This window comes from Anas acuta, chromosome 7 (genome assembly GCF_963932015.1).
Source record: "Anas acuta chromosome 7, bAnaAcu1.1, whole genome shotgun sequence".
Taxonomy (NCBI): Eukaryota; Metazoa; Chordata; class Aves; order Anseriformes; family Anatidae; genus Anas; species Anas acuta.
Window position 1 is genome coordinate 20,754,584 of NC_088985.1, and position 11,722 is coordinate 20,766,305.

The 11,722-nt window shown below is 42.3% G+C and overlaps 1 long non-coding RNA gene across 1 annotated transcript; it reads right to left on the reverse strand.

The window, feature by feature from the left end:
• Positions 1-1,987: 1,987 nt before the first annotated feature.
• Positions 1,988-11,185, reverse strand: LOC137859187 (uncharacterized). Its single transcript, XR_011098187.1, has 4 exons — positions 8,966-11,185; positions 3,595-3,744; positions 3,050-3,236; positions 1,988-2,230 (listed from the first exon to the last, which is right to left on the reverse strand). It is a non-coding gene; the product is annotated as an uncharacterized lncRNA (long non-coding RNA).
• Positions 11,186-11,722: the final 537 nt, after the last annotated feature.

An 11,722-nucleotide genomic window follows, 5' to 3' on the forward strand; every position in this document is an offset into this window, starting at 1 on the left:
ATAGTCCCAGAAACTTAGCCTGGTGCATACCCCAGTACTGGTGGTGGCAATGGCTGCAATGAGGAGGTTCTATGGATGGGGAGTGTGCATCATTTTGAAATACCTTGCATGTCATAGGCATCAAAGTTTGGGGAATCCCAGCTTTCAGGGTGTTTGTGAAGGACACAGCAGACACAGGTTCTCTCGGAAGGGGCATTTGTCGATATGACAAGAAGGAAGATACACAGGTATTTGTAGGGACCTACCATATGCAGGATATCTGATAGAGATAGGATTGTGCAGACTGGAAGGGGTAAGCCAGCCTGACTGCTTAAGAGACTGACTTAGCAGTAGTGGTGGGTACAAAGGAACACAGCACAGCAAAACCCTAAAGATGCTGCACAACCATACATTCATCACACAACTGCGAACCAGCGCTCAGCAGGCAGCTTGTCTCTAGGGTGTTACACTATGGAAGGTCCCGGGGCAGGAAGGAAGGAAGGAAGGCAAACAGGTGAACTATTCAAGGAAATGAGGTCAGTCCAGCTTGAAGGGCATTACAGAAAATAAGTATTTCTTTTGAGTGATCCCATTACTCAAGATGCGATCATATAGATATTGCTAAATAAAAACACATGGGAAAAAATGACATTAGTAGTTTATGCCTTTCTTCTCAGCAACACAGGTTACTGCCGGAGGGGTGAGGGAAAGGGGAGGAATGTACATGGCATGATACTGGGATAAGAACATAAAAAGAATGGAACAGAACAAGTCTTCTGACAACCAAGCCTTAAATGCTGAGGATCAAATCTCTGAAACTTCCTCTATGGCTACAGACACATACCAACTTAGCCCAAACATGCAACTATTTTCACAAGACAAAGAACAAAATACCATTCTTGAAAGGAGCTTAATTTCCCCCCTGGAGACCACTTCCTGCTGCCTACCTTTCAGCACTTACCCTGCTCATTTGTATAGAAACCACCACAGTGCAATTTGCCCAGGGTGTGTACACCCTGAGGTTGTAGCTCTTTCATTGCACCCATAGCCAAAACGTGTATGATTTCTCTTCGAGTTCCTCCAAGATCTTGACACTTACCCACTCAAAAGTTTGGCCTTTTACAGCCTACATCACATGAGCATGTCCAGCATATGATCAGAGAAAGGAAAACAACTGGGAAAAGTAATTCTGCTTTTCTTTCATACACTTTCCCCTGTTCTCTCTACAGTGATACTAGCAAGTTCCCATGTACATTGAGAGCTTCCTCATTGACTTCAAGCATCTTTTAAGGTACCAGTGGAAACTCAGAGCTACATGTTTCTTAAGTCAAGCTTTTCATTTTTCAGTAACTTATGCAAATTGTTGTATGAACAGAAAATGTACTTGAGACTCCATGCCACAGGAGCTGTATAGCTACCACGCCTAGGAAACAGGCTACGGCTGTCCTGAAGAATGCAGGCTCTGAGGCCATACACTAGCTTGTAGATGTCATACTTTTTTGGTAAAGGAGGACAGAAGTTGCAGTCTTATCCCAACTGCTATAGAAAACTGGGAATAAAGTAACCCCTTTACTCATAACATTACAAGCCATTACTTTATAAGGGAAAACAACTTCTCAGATGTGCATGGAGGCCTTCCTGCTTAGATCTAATTGGCTGCTTAGGAATGAGGCTCTGCTAAATACGTCCCCGCTCCCTTTTATTTGGTGATTCCTTTCATCTTCTCAGCATTAGCAGAATCTCTAAATGTTTTGGTTTGTCTGGCTTCAGGCCCTCTCCTCTACCTCATTGATAGGCTTTACACTTTTATTTTCCCCCTCCCTCTGCCCTTTTGAGAAAGGCAGGAATAAATAAGCTTTAGGCAGCAGAAAGTCCTTCAAATAACCTGATTCATTGCAGCTGTCATGCAGTGTGCATCTATCTGTAAAGTGCCAGATTAACCATAAGCTGTCAGACATATACATGTCATATACATGTCTGACATATATATGTCAGACATATATAGCATGCTTTATCATTGCCAGGCTCTATTGTCTTAAGACAAAATGTCTCTAATCATTCTTAAAACAGCTACTCAAATGCGGGAGTTTTCAACCTACAAAGTCTGGAAAATAGTTTTGCCAGTGCTGCCCAAGAGCCAAAGGATACACTTTGCCCCCTGGGTGGGGTGATGAAGCGTTTTAATTCACAAACTTCATTCATCCTCTTAAAAAGGCATCTTTCTCCATGATAACGTTAAGTAAAGTTTCCCCTCATTCAAAAACAAAGGAACGTACTCAAAGTAAAAATGAGCTAATAGTTCCCTCCTCAACCTTCTTTGATAAATAAACAGAACATAAGAATAAGCCCGGCTGGGTCAGGCTGATATCCATCTAGCCCAGTATCCTGTCTCTGAGATTTCCTGATAGCAGAAGCTTAGGATAGAAAGGGGATATCTACAGCAATAATTTTCTTCTTATACCCTTCCAGCCTGCTTATGTGCAGCATACGAATGTCTTGAGACAGGAGTTTGTACATATATCTTCATGTGTAATAGGTGCAGACAATTTTTCTTCATAAGCTTGCCTAATTTAAACACAGTTTTGGAGATAGGTTGTCCTCCATGATGTTTTGTGGAAATAAGTTCTACATTTCTTCTGCAAGGCACCACCCATAGCTCATACTCCAGCTGCTGTGGACATGCCTCATATTAGAAAGAAAACCTCAAATATATCAGAAGCACAGTCCAAGCAACAGTCTTAATACCAAGAGCTGCAAATCCACCAGAGATCCTAGATAAGTACTCAGGCTACTAGCCAAGGCTGAGCTTGGCCCTGCTGTGTGTTAAGGCAGCAGCTGCTCAGTAGCTACTTCACTGCTCATGAAGAGTTATCTGCTCTAGCTGACATTGTATACAAGGCTACATGACAATGTTGCACTGGCAAGTTTCCTAAGAGCTATGCGAGAATGGATTCCCCCAGACTGTTAATCAGAACCACTCTGGTAACATGCTATTTAAATTTGTCCAAACGCAAAGGGAACGTTCTTTATTACTGTGAGAAACAAGCACTGTGCTTTAAGGAACACAGACCTGCAGAATGTGTGCATGGGGGCTGGCAGGAGACAGGGGTTCTTCCTCCTCTCTTCCTTTCACAATGACTTCTTCACTTCCTAATCAATGTATTCCCACACTGGCAGCAATAAGGAGACCAAGTCCCCACCACACTTTTGGAAAGGTTTTGGAAAGGGCTGTGTTGAAGAGAAGCTCCATAATTATCCTACCAAAATTAGAAAAGTTTCAAGATGAGTTTGCACATTATGAGAAACCAGCTAGTTCCCATCAAAGACATACACTGGAAGCAGGTTTCATGAGGCTATTACTTACTCATTGCATGCTTAGTCATATCACAGTTTCACAAGCCTCAGTGCCTGTATCATCTGGTCAAGCTGACCCTCCAGCAGACACCAAGGAAAAGGACCTACAGAGGGCAATTTCATCCACTCCTGAATTTAACAATTTTCTGTAGTTGTCAGAATTTCACTTTTTCTGACCAGTGCACAACTCCTGTGCATGTAGGCTCTGGATGACAACTGTGGAGTCCCCCTCAACCCAGATTTTACCATGTGGGTACGTACCTCTCCAGATGGGCCAGCCACAGTTTCCAGACCCTTTCTCCCAGCTCCCAGGCTGGGCACACTCAGCACAGTTAGGTGGCACTGCTGGGCAGGACAAACAGACATCCCTGCTGCAACTTCTTTGTCTTCTCTATCAGCCACTCAGCACAACTGAAAAACAAACAACTCCTGAGAGCACAGCTGTGTTCTTTTTTTTTTTTTTTTTTTAAACTTGCATGAGAAACACTGTAATACAATGAAGGAATGAGCATTAAACGGCAAATATATATATATCTTTTAAAAAAAAAAAGAACATCATAAAAAAACTACAAGGGGAAAATCTATGACCTGCAGGACTAAGGTAAAGACATACTTTTTAAAATATCCTAGATGATAAAAGAATTGTACTTTTGGAATTACACAGAAATATGTGCTGTTATATAGACTTGTAAAAAATAATGCAGCAAACATATTTAATACACGTGCATTTTCTGCACCAGAAAAGGGCCATGTGTGTCCAAAGGATTGCAATGCAGTCTGGGACTTCCTATTTCAACTCTATCACAAGAGGATGCTAAAAGAGCAGTCAGAAAAGTTAGGCGATGAAGTGCAGAGGGTTTGGATAGCCCATATCCATCAAGGCATTCCTAGAGAACTGGCTAAATTGCGTCCACAGCAATTAACAGTCATTCTCATCAGCCCTTAGAAGTGCTTAAGGGGATTTCAGTAAACAGGAAGAAATACAGTTCATCAAAAAATTCAAGCTGTAACTGGAAAGAGTAGCTTTTACAAACGTCTCAGATGAACACAGAGCTCTAAGCCAGACTGTCACAGTGACCAACATAGAATTCAATTAATAAAAAATGAGACAATATAATAGATGTTGATCAATATGGCTTTATGAAAATGATTTCTTAAACATTTTTTAGAGAAATATTACAAACTTAGTTGTAAAAGGTTCCTCCTAAAACCTTTAACTTTCCAAAACAATTAATCTAAGGCTAATTCAGAACTGATGTATGCAGAGTAGCATGGAAACTGGCTGACTGAAGTCTCACAACACACCAGTATAGGAATGTCACTGCTGAGTGGGTGTGATTCCATGGGACTTTCTCCTCTCACCACTGGCTATGACCTTTAATACCTTTATCAGTGATCTGATCAGTAACATAACAATTATAGTTAAACAAAGTGTGGGCAAGTGTATTTACAACTAGCCACAATCTACATTTTAGATCTAGAAGAAAACAGAGTCCTCCCCTGTAGAAAGCTGTCTATAACATGAAGCCTTGAGAACAATCTTTGCGTCTCTGACCTATACAGAAGTATTCCCTCTCCCCTTTATAGCATTTTTGCTGAGTGTCACTTTGGCCGATGAAAACCAGGTGCAGACAAACACACCTGGCAAAGTGGTGCCTAACTCACGGCAGGTTGCAGGAAGGACAGGACTGCACCAGTGGTCCCCTCTGCCCACAGTGCAGCGTCAGCCTCCCTCTGTCACACCTCCCTGCAGATGTCCTGGCCGCTGCTTGGGCCTGCAAGAGCATCCTGTAATCTACCACAGTGCTCCAGAAGACTGCCAGGCAAAGACTGTTGGTCACTTAGCCAGAAGGAACTGGTTATAAAAAACTGATGTTCATGGGCTAGCACATATAGTTTACAAACTTCTTCCCAAGAGGGACTCTCCTCAAGCCTCACAAACAGACTGAGATAGGCAAGTTTTCACCTCCGTTTTGCAGATGCATCTTATTTACGTAAGGTAGGTTCTTCTTCCTCTTTCTTGCAGTCATGACAACCACGGAAAAGATAACATGCTATTTTTGTTTATTAATTGCATTTGTTTTCTGAAAGCATGCCAGCATCTACCAGCCAAATATTCTTTGTTCCCTCTCCCACTAAATGTGTTATTACATGCCCACCTTTAACTATTTACACAAATTCTCTGTCAGATCAAAGAATATTTTGCTGGTTTCCTTTTATGATTGTAAGAGAGGCTTGGACACACATTTCTGAAACAGATATAACTGTACTTCAGGAAAAAAAAAAAAAAAAAAAAAAAAAAAAGGAATTCCACAAAGTTTTCATTCACTCCAACCCATGTCAAGGCCAGTTGCTGTTCACTGGAATCAGTTGCAAGACAGCCATCAGCCTCGCGGGGGATAAATACTGAGCGGACTCAGGTATAATCTGCCCAGGTCCCAGTTGGAATCTTCTCTGACCTCAACTGCTTTCAGATCCATTTCTCAAGCAGTGTAAGAGGACAGACACTGTTCTGTATTGCCTGTACACACATATTGTGCATACACTGGTACAGATACAGCTCTGGCTGCACATGGGTCTGCGTTCCATAGACGGAAGGCTGATACCTGCCAAACTACACTGAGGCTTTCAGGACTTCACGAATATCCCAAGTCCTTACAAGCAGAAAATGATAAAACTTGCTGCCTCATGTTCTGTTCTTCCTGTGAGTCAGCAACAGCACTAAATAAAAGACAAGCTTTTGTAAGCTGCTGTCTCAGAATCACGGTCTCTACCATATTGTCACCCTTTAAGCACTTCCCATATTTCTTTCTTTCAGCTCCTCGCTAGTAATTTCTTGAATAGATTTAGCAGCCATAGCTGCAAAATACTGTTGCCCACACATCTTGGAAATGCCTGGGTAGTGTTCACAGGAGGATACCAGAACTACACACGTGTTTCTCAGCATCCTAATTAGAGCCTGTCACTTATGGCACTGTACTTAGCCATCTCTGGGAATTCACTTACAAGGTCAAATTCTCATACCTCTTCAACAAGATATAAATCTTTCCTCTGCACTCCAGTTAGTCTGAATTACACAGCATGAGGACATTGCTTAATAAAAGGAGAAAATTATATAATTAGCAGGTCTACAGCACAAACACATTCTCCTTCCTGAATTGTGTATAAACAGCATTGGTATAGTAGTGGCAGCATTAAAAACTGAGCACCACTTTCACTGGAAACAGCCTGGTCTTCTCAGAAAAACAGGCTCCAGCAGAGTGGAATGAGGGACAATCACACTTGGGAAAAAGCACTTAACACCTGATTTCTTTTTCTCTACTTACAGTACAAGCTTCTGTTTCCATGAGGGCCCAACCTTCCCCATCAGCCTGATTTTAATAATTCATAGCTATTCTTCTGCAGACCTTTTTGCCAGATCCTGTTTTTCAGGTGGGCCCTCTGAAAAGAACACAACATGTGGGGTTTTGGACCAGATCACTCAGGAACAGCAGGACAGTAGCTGGGAGACCAAAGAACAAGCTCCACGTGTCAAAAGGTCCTCCTGGCCCTGAGCAGGGACTCCTCAGGTGTGAGGTTCCAGGCAGAGCGGGCTGCCCCTTGGTGGGGCTGAGGAAGAAGGGACTGGCAGCCAGCCCTGCCCTGCCCTGCCAAAGGAGGTAAATCCCCAGTTACTGGCATAACGTGTCTTTCCATCCGCTTTGTGCACATGCAGTGAGATCTCAGCTTCACTCGAGACAATGGCAGAATTACCACTGATCTCATGTACAGCTCACCAAAGCGATTCAGTGAGATCCGAGCACCTGGTCCAGAGCTTCTGCTTCAAAATGTAAGGCAACTTCCTCGCACTGTTACAGCAGAGGGACACGAGTCCCTCTTCATTTCTCACACAGCACTGAGGAACCCCCCTCCTCTCAGCAGGTCACAAACAGAGGGGGTTCAGAGCACCCTGAACCTGGGGGAGACACACGAGAAGCCTGTGGCCTGCACTGACACCGCTCTCCTGCCCACCTGAGTGCAGAAACACCCACCCTGCTGCTCATTGCCCTCCTGGCAGGCTCCGTCCATCCACCTCTGCATGAGACATGGGCTGATGGCAGGAGGGAGGCAGCTACCATGGCGTGTGGAAAGAACGCCACTTCTGAAATGTTTGGCTTCAAAGAAGTATGCGAGAAATGATTCAGCTGAAAAAGTATCTCTAACATCTTATCTGGGGACTTAACAGGATGATCTATTAGAAGCAAACGTTAGCGTACCCCTTCTTGTTGTGACTGCCCCTGGAGACACACAGATTTCTTTTTTTCATTTAACTGCTGATGAGAGCCACCGACAGGCAACAACCAACTGCTTTCTCACAGAAGCATAAATCGGTCTGTACCATGTACTCATTTCGTTTGCTTCATGTTCATAAGGGCTTGACTCTGCAGCAGGCTGTGCAGCTGAGCAGGGGAGGTATGACTCACTCCTGTAGCTGCACGATTTACCCAGACCTCTGGTCTGTTGGCACAGATGTGTGCTAGAAGTGGGTGAAGGCAGGGAACAGTGACAGCCCCACCACCTCCAAACCTTGCTCTTACCACAACAACACCTCTCTACAGAAATTTTGCCCTTGATCATCTACCTGAAGCAGAATCCCCACTAATAGCACACAGAGAAGTGCCAGGAGACACACACTCAGAGTGAGATCACTGCATCCTGTTCTTGTTCTGAAGATTGTTTGATGTTGCAGAGGATGCCAAATTGCATCTGAGACGTTAGTGGGAGGGAAAAAGCCGTCCCTCCTCCCCACCCCCACCCAAAAAAAAAAAAAAAAAAGATTTTCAAAGGTTAAGTGATATCAAAAACACAAGAGAGTTGGGAGTCTCAGCCACAAGGCATTGCTTTATCTCAGTGTGCTAATCTCACTTGTGTAATCTCACATCCAGAAACAGGAGCATGCCAGAACAAAGCAGCCTGACAGTCCTAAATCCCCAAAGGCATAGTACCAGGTACAGTTTCAACAGATCAACTACGGTATGCTAAGATACTTCAAAATGTTTCCTTTAGTTTCTCCTCCCCACCATCACCTTTACTAAAATCTGTTTTAGTTAACTTTAAAAATATTATGAAAATGTTTTTCTCTGAAGGGTGACTGTTTGGGTGTCACTTACTCAACATCTGAAATAAAGCCATCTGGTGTGCTTGTTACTTCCATCCTCACAGCAGCAGTTAAAAAGCAAAACTAGAGATTTCCTTCAGCTCCTGCTTACCTTTAAATTTCAGACATTTCTCTGCAAATTTTCCTCTCTCATCCTCACTACTGGGATTCAGCCTTGGATTTAACTCACAGTTGCAGGAACTTAACACAACTCACAGACCAAAACAGCCGTGTTATGCCCTAGCAGTGCCTGAAGGGAAAAAGTTCGAATAGTTCCTCACTCTCCTCTGAAGAACATCTAGCCTCCCTAACACATTATCTCAAGAGCTTTTAAAATTCATCTGTTACACATTTGATTGTTAGCATTTGCTTTACACTGAGTTTATTATCTTACTATATTATTTACACTAGTATTATCTTACTATAGTAATACCATCCTCAAAAACAACTAAGAGTAACTAACCTGAAAAAAAAAGAAAAAAGAAAAAAGCCTACCAGCAAGCCACTGAAGCTAAGCTGTCTGCTGCAAGTTCTGGACAAAGACAGAGCCCTGCAAGACATTTCAGAGATGCATTTACAACATATCAAGTCACAAAGTTAAATTTTAAGCAAGCCAATGTGATGTACAAAATATTTGCTAAATTGTGCAGCTTTCAGGATCTCAGCACACACTCATAAAGCACACACACAGAGGACTGGGACAGGACAGTCCCACGGCTAAAATAAAGTCAATAATCAAGCCTAAGATAGAAATACATCTACATTTATGGTAAGGTTATGGTGATTGGCTGTGAGAGCCACCAGGCAGCCAGCCAATTCACTTTTCCAGTCTAAGGAAATGCTCAGTTTGTTTTAGAAATGATTTTTTTTTCCAGCTGTGAAGAATGCATTAACGTCACCAAAATGGGCCTGTTAAACTAAAGTGTGGATCTAGGGTTTTGTCAAGAAGCTGAATTGCAAGAGAAAGGATGCACATTTATTTTAGCTTTCCTTTGGAGTGTCAGGAAGGGACTATTCCCAGTTTTCCATATTCACCCCCTCCAGAGGACAACTGCTAGAGGGACAAATGACTTATAAAAAGTTTCCATTTCCCCTTGGTTTTGTTCCATCAACCCTACATGCACAGAGACTCCAGGTAAAGAGAGGCTCCTGAGATCTTTTGTTAAACAGAGCTGCAGCCCTGGATCTCACCTGGGTTCAATCACCCACATGCTCCATTCCAACAGTCCTACTACTGACTCTTCTATCACCTCGCAGCGGAGTTTTTCATTTTCCCCTCTCCTTTTTTTTTTTTTTTTTTTATATATACACTATCATTTACAGCTCTGCAGGCCCCATTATCCAATTACAATTTGCACACCACGTGCCAGAACTCCCTGATTCGTTTTGATTAACACCACGCAGCCGCAGCCTTGCAGGACACCACAGTGAGAAGCAGTGTTTGTAAACACCACTTTCCCACTTCTACACTGCTGCATCAGCTTCCTCTCTGTGTTGGGCTAATACAGGGCTTCGCTACCACATCACCCAACCAAGGTGCTTTCACTGCATCACTAACCCCAGTGATTATAAGCAGCACCTCAGAACGGGCCGAGAGTGACACTGAACCTTCAGAAGCAGGCTGCATCACACTGCAACAACGCAGCCAATAGCTACAGTCATTACAGAGCATCTCTGGTCCTCAAAACCACAGAACAAAGAATGCAGCTGGTGGGTGGAGCAAGGTCACCATTTTAATGTTTCAGAGATCTGAAGAGAGGTGATCCTCCCCTCTGCTCAGCACTGGAGAGGCCACACCTGGAGTACCGTGTGCTGTCCTGGGCTCCCATGTACAAGAGGGACACAGAACTTCTAGAGAGGGTCCAGCACAGAGACACTGAGGTGCCTGTTTTGAGGCTTGGGGCATCTGTCCTGTGAGGAAAGATTACGTGAGCTGGGCCTGCTTAGCCTGGAGAAGGGGAGGTTGAGAGGGGATCTTAGCAACCTCTATAAATACCTGAGGGGACAATGTAAAGTGGATGGGGCCAAACTCTTCTCAGTGGTGGCCAGTGATAGGGCAAGGGGTAATTGGACTCAATAAGAGCTGATGATTTAAGGACTGATTCCACTCAGATCTTTTAGCAAAAGGATCATCCAATGTTTATAACAAAAATCTTGGAACCAAAAGGGTTTTGAACCAACAAAAAAGAGGAGATGGTGATTGAGTAACCCACCCACAATGCTCTATCTTGCTCTTAAACCGAAAGTCAAATCAGGTTGTTCTGAACATATACGAGGGAGGGAAGAGGCAGAACAGAAAAGCAAAACAAAACAGAGTTAGAATGTGAAACAGAATTGCTATACTTTGGGTCTGATTATTAATTTTTTTTTTTTTAATTAAATCCCCACCCTCCCCCACCTTTAAAATTCAGGTTACTTAGAAAACATGAATCACATAACAAAATGTTTCATTTTAATATGTCTGAAATGTATGTTCTGTATTCTCTCCTATTTTCCTCCCTTTTCACCAAACCAAGTTGACCAAATACAAGTTTTCTCCCCTAAATTACACTTCAAGGCAAACTTACTGTCTACCAAAAGACAGGGGTATAAGTCAATATACACAAGACAAGAAAATGCAAAATTAGCATGAGGACAATTGTATCGAGGAGTTCATAACCCTTCTCAATTTCAACAACTCCTACATTTAGCATGTAAATGTACCCCAGTCTTCTGTGCAACAGTAATCTTCTAACATGTACTATAGGTCAAAGGATAATTTATGTTTAATGTGCAACAGTAATCTTCTAACATGTACTATAGGTCAAAGGATAATTTATGTTTAATGGAACCACTTCAGTTAAATTATATTACATTAATCTAAATTGCCAAATCTTAGCACAAAAGAATTGCTAAATAATCACCAACATGCAAAAACAAACCTAAACAAATCGTTAAAAAAAAAAAATCAGTAATTTTTATTAAAAAAACCTGCAATAATTTAACAACAAAAGTAAAAAAAAAAAAAAAAAAAAAAAAAAAAAGTGGTAGAAAACAAGTTAGATCTTATGCTTTTTTCCCTCTTTTATTTTCCCTCTAGAATATACAGGTGTATTCAACATTTTGAATTAAGACAAATACACAGGCCCCTGGGTTCCTTGATCATGTTTTATTTTACCTTAACAAATTTTTGTAACCTGGAGAGACTAGTTAAGTTAGCCTTCTCAAAATACAACAGTTTACAATGTCATAATATCCTAATGGAGTCAGTTT